Source organism: Talpa occidentalis, unplaced genomic scaffold, assembly GCF_014898055.3.
Source record: "Talpa occidentalis isolate TD23 unplaced genomic scaffold, MPIMG_talOcc4v2.1 talOcc4.7, whole genome shotgun sequence".
In the NCBI taxonomy this organism is placed as follows: domain Eukaryota; kingdom Metazoa; phylum Chordata; class Mammalia; order Eulipotyphla; family Talpidae; genus Talpa; species Talpa occidentalis.
Window position 1 is genome coordinate 104,898,247 of NW_023605083.1, and position 9,139 is coordinate 104,907,385.

Genomic DNA, 9,139 nt, shown 5'->3' on the forward strand with positions numbered 1-9,139 from the left:
AATAAATCTTAATTGTTTCAACAGAATGGACCGGGGTCTTCCACCCATCAACTCAAGCAGGTGAATCCCAGTCATCACCATTCACTTGTATTAGTCAGTAATTGCTTTGATATCTTTCTGTTGGCTCATCAATAGATTGTAAATTCAAATAATGATGCTACAGAACCCCTCACAAAGTGCTGTTTAAAATAACAACCTCAGAAAACACTTGTGCTTGATGAGAACTAGGAGCAAAAAGATAATCATAAGTTGTCTGGGTTATAGGAGAAAATAGAACAAGAAGGACAGCTCGTGATTTTAATGAGTACAGAGCGTGATAAGAAAACAACATAAAGTCGCCATCCTCTTCCTTCGTCTTTGTTGAAAGCAGTCATGAGTGGATCCCAGTCTGTGAAGAAAACGGATTCTTAAAAAACTAATGCAAATATCACCATGACTATTACATCTACTCAGGAATGACAACTAATTGAGAACTGTCCAAAATCAGGTTTGACAGGCATGACTTTGGATCCCATTCCCTTAATTGTTTTAAGACAGCCATAATTTAAATTAAAGTTATTTGAATACTCTGTGCTCTCATTTCTTCATTTGCAAAAGAGTCAGTGTGCTATTTCACTTCGGGAATTCTTTATCTTCAATTTCTTCACCTATTAGATGGAAAGGATTATGCCCATTTTACAGGGTTAATAAGATAAATACAAAAAGCACTTGGGACCAGGAGATGGAAGCAGGATAGATAATAATATCTACCACTTATCAATTTCCTTAGTATATTCCAGACATTTAGATATGTGATTTTATTTACTATTCGGAAAGCTCTGAAGTGGGTGATTACCCCATTTTGCAGATGAGAACAATAAGATCAAGTTTCTTTTTTTTTAAGGAAACGTATTTTTTTTAAAGATTTATTTATTTATAAAGAACCGGGGTGTAGGCCAGATGCGTGGGAGGGTGAGAGGATTCACCAGAGACAGAGTGGGGAACAGAACAGGCAGACTGACTGAAATACACTGCTGAGGGGAGCAGAGGGCGAGACAGGAAAGGTCGGCCTCCCCATGTGGGACTCTTGCCGGGCCGGCCAGGATCGAACCTACGCTGCAGAGGCTGCTGACAGGCACAGTGCAGCACTCAACTGCCTGTGCCACCAGGGAGGCCCAAGATCAAGTTTCTTTACCGAAATTAACAGCAAGTAATGGAACTGAAATTGAACCCTGATGTACTGACCCCAATCCCAATGTTACTAATCACTGACTTTCACAATAAGTATTAAAATGTCTAATAAAATTTGATTCCCTTTGGTTCCTTTTGCTTTTCAGCAATGAGCCAGGAGCTAAGAATTCTAACAAGAACAAAAGGTGTTTGGGAGAGGAAGTGTCTGGAGTATTGTGCCACAATTACTATTTCTACCATCTGTTTCCCGGACTTGGCACCCTTGCCTGTATGCCCTTGATGTTTTTGTCATGTATACTTCTAGGTCATATTAAACATGTGCAATACAGAATGGCAAGCACGGAGTTCCTGAAGACAGACAGCCCTGAACAGAAGTAATCCCTCCCACAAGACAGTTCTATGTATGAGGACATGTGTGTCACTGGTAAAATAAAAGTTACCAACATGTTACCAACCACAAGTGCATAGAGGAAAATAGCTGAACAAGAAGAAGATGAAGCAGAACTCTGGACTTCTTGATAAGGAGAGTATATTTGAAAACTATTGTGCATGAAACAATCAAAAAGAAAGTATAAATTAGTCTCAAAATAAAAATCTCAAAATTTCTTTGGAATGCTTTTCAACTCTTTGGTCAAATATCTTCTTTTCAAAGTCTTCTCTAGGTTTCACAGTGGATTTTCTCTCCAGAACGTCTCCTTTTCTGACTAAACTGAGCATTCGGCTCCAAGAGGCAGGGATCGGTTCTCAAACCCAGAAAACCCACCTCCAGACTCTTGGAGTTAACAGGAAGCCACCTCAAGGATCTTATCACCAGAGAACACATATGTAGAACATGAATAATAATATGTATGTAGAATAGGTTATCTAGGGGACACCCTCATTCCCTCTGCCGTGAAGAGAACCCCTTGGTTAGACACTGCTCTCCATCCCCCACCAAGATCACATAGGGCCCATCGATAACTACCTACAAAGCAGGCTGAGCACCCACTCACCTAGCGTAGTGCCGCACAGACTAGGAAAGCAAGTTTTAAATTGCTGAGAGTTACAGACCTAATAGGTCACAGAGCTGGATCTCAAAAGCTCCACTCATAACCTGAGTATTTTTTTTTATCTGTTAATTTTTATTGAGTAACTTTGGTTTACAATGGTGCATATGATTTAGAGGTATAGGTGCACACCTCCTCAGAAGTCTGTTACTTCAGGGCCTCCCCTGGTGGCGCAGTGGTTGCGAGCTGGGCTGAGAAGCTGCTCGCAGCCTCTGCAGTGCCGGTTCGATCCCCAGCCACCGGCAAGAGTCCCACATGGTGCGCAGACCTCTCCTGCCGCCCACTGCTCCCCTCAGCAGTGTACTTTGGTCCTTCTGCCTGTTCTGCTCCCTGCTCTGGCTCTGGTGAATTCTCTCACCCTCCCACGCTTCTGACTGTACCCAGTGCTTGTATAAATAAATAAATAAATCTTAAAAAAAAAAGAAATCTGTTACTTCAGAAGTCCATAAAAGGGGGAGAAGCATTGAAACACGGTGAACTGGCACCATTCTCCCCGCCACCACTTACATGTAGCCACCTTGGACTATCTGCTGGGACTGAGGGGCAGAACTGCACGGCCAGGTGACAGAGAAGGCAGGTGAGCCAAGAGAAAAATGCTCTTACTTCTGGACCTGACTTATACCCTGGCACTGCCGGAAAGGAGACATGGAAGGAGACATGGAGAAGAGACATGTAGAGACAATTGAAAGAGACACATGCATTAGAGACACATGGGAGGGCTGTACTTGGCAGAGACAATGGCTGCTGTTGTCTTGATTGGTATTTTCACCTCTCTCCTTCTGTCCCAGACTTGCCTGGCCTCTCCCACCCCCTTCCTGTGGTTCCCTCCAGAAGGTGCCTTAGATTTGTGGCAAACTTTCTGGCCTCAGCAGCCCTGCTTTAAGATTGCCCTGTATGGGCATCTGCCCACAAGGAGGATGGGTAACTTTTGGGTGTTTTCCTGGGAAACTAATATGCTCTCTTTTCTTCAGTCTCTGTGCATACTAGTTCTATTAAAACTCTTTCCTACTAAGGGTCTGCTTCCTTTGTCTTTATGTGACAGATGGCCTGTTTTACAGTGTGCGTCCCTTAAATTTGGGGTACATGGTGGTCCTTCTGTCCTACACTAACATTACCACCCAACACCCACCACAAAAGCACCCATAATCCTCCACCCCCCCCCACCTCCCACACCACCCCCTCTTCAGTGACCCCACCCACCCTCCATTCCACACCCTCTCTCTTTCCTGTTGGGGAGGTTTAGGCTGAAAACATCCATAAAAATTCTGATATTGGAGAACAACCACATTGCTCTTTGCCTCTTCTTACAGCCCTCGGAGTTATAGTGTCTCCCTCCTACCCCTCAGAAGGTGAAAGTGTTACAGGGCAGCCCTGATACAAAACGGGTTGCCTGGCTGTGGATCCTCACCTGCACGTTTAAAAGGACTTATCAATACTCTACTGCAGGCACACACGAAAGGTTGATAAAAGGTTTATTTACAAGGGAAGGGCAAATGAGGAAATGTACAGCTCAGGGAGAAAAGTGGGAGACAAAGTTTTCAGTGCGTCCTACCCTATCCGCCGATCTGGAATCCCAAATGGCACTCTGAGAGCTGGCCGCGAGCCAGGAGCCGTGAAGCCAGGAGGCGAGTGAGAGAGCAAGAGAGCGAGCCCCCCAAGGCCCACGTGTTTGGTTTTTTATACCCAACCTGGCTGCTTAACTCCACCCTCAGGTCCCAGCCACCTTCCCCTTGGTGGTGACGGGATTTTTCTTTCCCAATGTCCTGATGGCTTTGGTCTGGTGTGGGGGTGGAGTCCACAAAGCCTGCATGGAATTAGCTCAGGACATCCTTTCCCCCTAACAAAAGGAGGCCCTCCTCTGTCGGTGTACCTGGGAAGGGTCGATTTCAGCCCCTCTGTTCGTGGTCTTAGAGTTCATTGACACTTTTTCCCTATGTACTTTTCTGGGGGTGGGAATTTTATTCTGCCCTTTCAATCAACCATCCTTGTGGAATAAAGAGGTCTAAAGAGAATGTAGTAGTCAGTTCAGGCTGCTATAACGAACACCGCAGCCTGGGGCAGAAGTCCAGGATCATGGTGTCGACATGTCTCATTTCTATCTCCTTGGCTGTGGATGGCCACCTTCTAGCTATGTCCTCTGTGGGAACGCGTCCTTGGTACCTCTGTCTCTCCTTCCAAGGACATCAGTCCTCTTGGATTAGATCCCCTTATGACCTCATTTACCCTTAATTGCCTCTTTAAAGGTCATTTAGCCAAATACAGCTTCATGAGACTTAGGGCTTGACATATGATCCTGAGGTGACTGAACTCAGTGCACAATAGATATTCTTCTTCCTCAGTGTCATGTAAGCAGCTGCTGAACTACCCCAGCCACTGAACTATCTCCACCTCAGATCCTCACCATCTCTCTAAGAGATTACAGTATTATGAGGACCTACTGGGAACCCCAAAGCTGATATGAAGATTAGTTCAAACTGAAGACTCTTGGGAACTAACAGATGCCGAAAGAAACCTTCTCAGAGCTTCCCTTATCTGACTAACAGCAGCAAGTTCTGGGAAATAGGCTGCCATAAATTCCCTCTTTAGGGCGGGTCTATTGCCAGGAGACAGGCCCAGAAAAACCTACCATAAATCCCCTCTCCAGGGAGTGTCACAGGCATGAAGGAGGAGGAGAAACCACTCAGACCTCTTAAACATTATCACAAATTTTCTTATCTCCTTTTGTCCTCCTTAAAATCCATTTGTCTTTCCTAGAGAAACAATATGTTCTTCTCACATAAGTCCTTTCTACTCCTGGCCTTTTCACTATCAAAAAAGGTTTACTAAGTTCTATCTTTAATCATTGGGTCAGCTCGATGCTTTGTTTTTTAGTTCGTGATATGTGAACTCACTTTTTCTCCTGTTTATATTGTGTAGTGGCTCCCGAACACACCTGCATGTGTGGGGCTGCCCAGCAAGTGTTTCAGAGGCCAAGTGTCTAGTTACGTTAAGTATGTTAAAAGTAGATTTTTTCTTCCCTCAGATAAATGTCCTTGGATCATATTTATTCTTGCTATGTTCAATTTGCTAGTAATATCTGAATGTGGTTTGATGTAAAACGTGATCAAACTAAACAGTTTGTAGAAACAAGATCAGATCCAATAAATGTGCTTTGTTTTTCTTACCTGCTGCTCTCATGAGATTATGTATGAAAGAAAGGGTGAGTCTCCCTAGTTTTATAATTTTTGAAACATTCCTATTTTCTCATCTGGAACATGGGCATAAGAAGAGTCTAACTGTTATAGGGCAGCCCCGATACAAAACAGGGTGCCTGACTGTGGGTCCTCACCCGCGCGCTTAAAAGGACTTATCAATACTCTACTGCAGGCACACACGAAAGGTTAATAAAAGGTTTATTTACAAGGGAAGGGGAAATGAGGAAATGTACAGCTCAGGGAGAAAAATGGGAGACAAAGTTTTAAATGCGTCCTACCTGATCCCCCGATCTGGAATCCCAAATGGCACTCTGAGAGCTGGCCGCGAGCCAGGAGCCGTGAAGCCAGGAGGCGAGTGAGAGAGCAAGAAAGTGAGCCCCCCAAGGCCCACGTGTTTGGTTTTTATACCCAACCTGGCTGCTTGACTCCACCCTCAGGTCCCAGCCACCTTCCCTTTGGTGGTGACGGGATTTGTCTTTCCCAATGTCTTGATGACTTTGGCCTGGAGTCGGGGTGGAGTCCAGAACATCCTTTCCCCCTAACATTCTTTTCAGGGGTGTGCAAGCTACATGAGATAACTTACCTGCATCACTTGTATCATAGTGTGTCCACCAACCTGCCTTTTACTCCCCCGCCCCTCCACAAAGAAGCTTGTTGCATAGTCATTGTATTGATTGCAGCTAGGGGTTCCTTAAATAGTTCTGAAAGACACAGAAGCTACCTTGCCTCTGTGTCTTTCATTCCTGTCATTATGCCACAACTCTTCTTAGATTTAAAGGACTGTAATATTAGAATCAGAGAAACTGAGTTAAATCTTATTTTTAACCCTTTAAATGTAAACATATAAAAGTTTCTGGGTTTACGGTTTTTGGGGTCTTCACCTATGTGCTCTCAATTGTGACAGGACTCAAGCTTAGAGTCCAACGACAACAGGTGTATTTACAAATGGGTGGTTGAAATAAGGAAAGAGTTTCTAAGACCACAAATGGCCAGCTGTCCTGCCCCAGATAGTGACTGCAGTGTCCAGTTGTCCAAGCCAAAACCGGCTCATGCAAAATGGCGTCCCTCAGATGAGAGCCTAGCAATTCCAGCATACTGGGAAGCAGCGAACTGGGAGCCAACTCCTGGTGGCAGCCAGAGACAGTCACAGGTGGCTTTGCTGAGGCAGCACCACAGGAGCACAGCAGCAATGCAAAGGCTGGACTGGGCAGTTCCAGAAGCCAGACTGGAGAGTACCAGAGGCAATAGCACCAGGAGACAGTGCTGGAGAATCAGAAGCAGATGTGAAACCTACAGCAGAGAGGGGCTGGGGATGGAGTTCACTTACCAATTGCCAATGACTTAACCCATGTCTGTGTAATGAGGTCTCCATAGAAGCCCAAGAGATAGGGACTTAAAGAGACCTTCTGCATCCATGAGCGGGAACATTTGTGTTACCGTTGTTATCTGTGTGTTGTTCAACATGAACTACACTGCCATTACCAGAAGGAGAACTCCAAGCCAGTGGCAAAAATAACTGAGGGAAATTTCTGAGGAAATAATTTCTGAGGAAAAAAACCCTGCTTCCTATGTTTCGTGTCAAACATCTAGGATGTTTTGGCAAGTCACTTAGAAAGTCAAGGGAGGAGAGGAAGGAGAGCTTTCCTGCTCCTTCCTTTTGTATAATTTTTATCATTTGGATTTTTTAAAACCTTTATTCATTTACTCTTTGATAACTTGAAGTATGTAAAGAAAGGAAGAAAAAAGGAAGTGAAGTTAAAAATATATTTCAAAAATGAAGGTCACTTTTGCAGACAAAAACATGGTGATTAAGAATGCAGCTTCTGGATTAAAATCAAGTCAGGGGCCTCCCTTGTGGTGCAGCAGGTTGAGCACAGCACTGTGAAGCTGTCCGCAGCCTGTCTGTAGTGGGGGTTCGATTCCCGGCTGTCCAGGGAGATGGCCATATGGAGCGGCAGACCTCTCCTGTCTTGCCTGCTGCTCCCCTCAGCAGTCCTTTCGGTCTGTCTGTTCTGCTCCCAGCTCTCTCTCTGGTGAATCCTCTCATTTTCCTGCACCTCTGGCCTGTACCCCAGTTCTTGTATAAATAAATAAATAAATCTTTAAAAAAAAATCAAGTCTGTTGCAGTCTATGATGCCTGTTGCAGCAGGTCCTTGAGCAGTGGACTTCATCTGTAAAATGGGAGAATGTTGTTATTTGTTCTTCATACTTATTTGAGAATTAAGTGAGAAAATATATGTATTTGGTACTGTACTGCATATTATAAACATCCCATAAATGTTAGCTCTTAAAATTATTACTTTTAAAATGCAACCACTTTAGCATTGAGCAATAACCTCTAAGAATATCCATTGGGATAGAAAAAACATTTGCACTTCTGTTTACATGTCCACCTCTCCCTGTAAGTTTTATTTGTGTGTGTTATATACATACATATATATAGGATATATATGTGTGTGTACATCCTGTATATGGAATTACATGCTTCCCTTTTTTAATTTTTTATATTAATTCTTTTATAATTTTTTTACATCATTGTTCATTTTTAAACAATATTTACTTCCCCCCACCCCTTCAGGTGTAGTCCCCATAGAGTGTCTTTCCCCAAGGCACCCGTGCACCATCACCTCAGTCCCCTGTGCTCCTCCCTCCCTTCCTCTGATCCCTCTCCCTCCTCCTCCCCTGCAGTATGTCTCTGATTTATAATGTCCATTTTTGCTTTGTTGTGTTTTGTACTGTTATTATTTTTTTAACACTGATGTCTTATTTGGTTCCCCTATATTCCTGCTATAAGTGAAACCATCCGATATTTTTCTTTTTCCTTCTGGCTTATTTCACTGAGCGTAATTCCTTCTAGCTCCATCCATGTTGCTGTGAATGGCATGAGTTTATCTTTTTTGATTTCTGAATAATATACCATTGTGTATATATGCCACATCTTCTTGATCCAGTCATCTGTTTTTGGGCATTTGGGTTGTTTCCAGGTTTTACCTATTGTAAATAGTGCTGCAATAAACATAGGTGTACAGGTGTTCTTTTGAATCAATGTTTTTGTGTCCTTTGGGTAGATCCCCAGCAGTGGAATTGCTGGGTCATATGGTAGCTCCATTTTTAGTAGACTGAGGAAACTCCAGACAGCTTTCCATAGTGGTTGGACCAGCTTGCACTCCCACCAGCAATGTAGGAGAGTTCCTTTTTTACCTCATCCTTGCCAACATTTGTCGTTGCTTGTTTTTTTTTTTTTTTTTTGATATGTGCCATTCTTACTGGTGTAAGGTAGTACTCAATATGGTTTTAATTTGCATTTCCCTGATGATAAGGGATAAGGGATGTTGAACATTTTTTCATATGCCTATTGGCCATTTGCATTTCCTTTTAGGAGAAATGTCTTTTAAATTCTTCTGCCCATTTCTTGACTGGATTGTTTATTTTGTTTTTGTTGAGTCGTGTGAGTTCTTTGTATATCTTTGTGATCAGTCTCTTATCAGTTGTCTGGAGTGCAAAGATTTTTTCCCAATCAGTGGGGTGTCTCTCTGTTTTGGTTAATGTCTCTTGTGCTGTGCAGAAACTTTTCAGTTTGATGTAATCCCAGGTGTTTATCTTTTCCTTGACTTTCTTTGCTTTGTGTGATGAGTCTTTAAAGATGTTATTGCAATATATGCCTTGTAGTGTTTTACCTATATTTTCTTCTATATCTTTTATGGTTCCAGGTCTTATGTCCAGTTCTT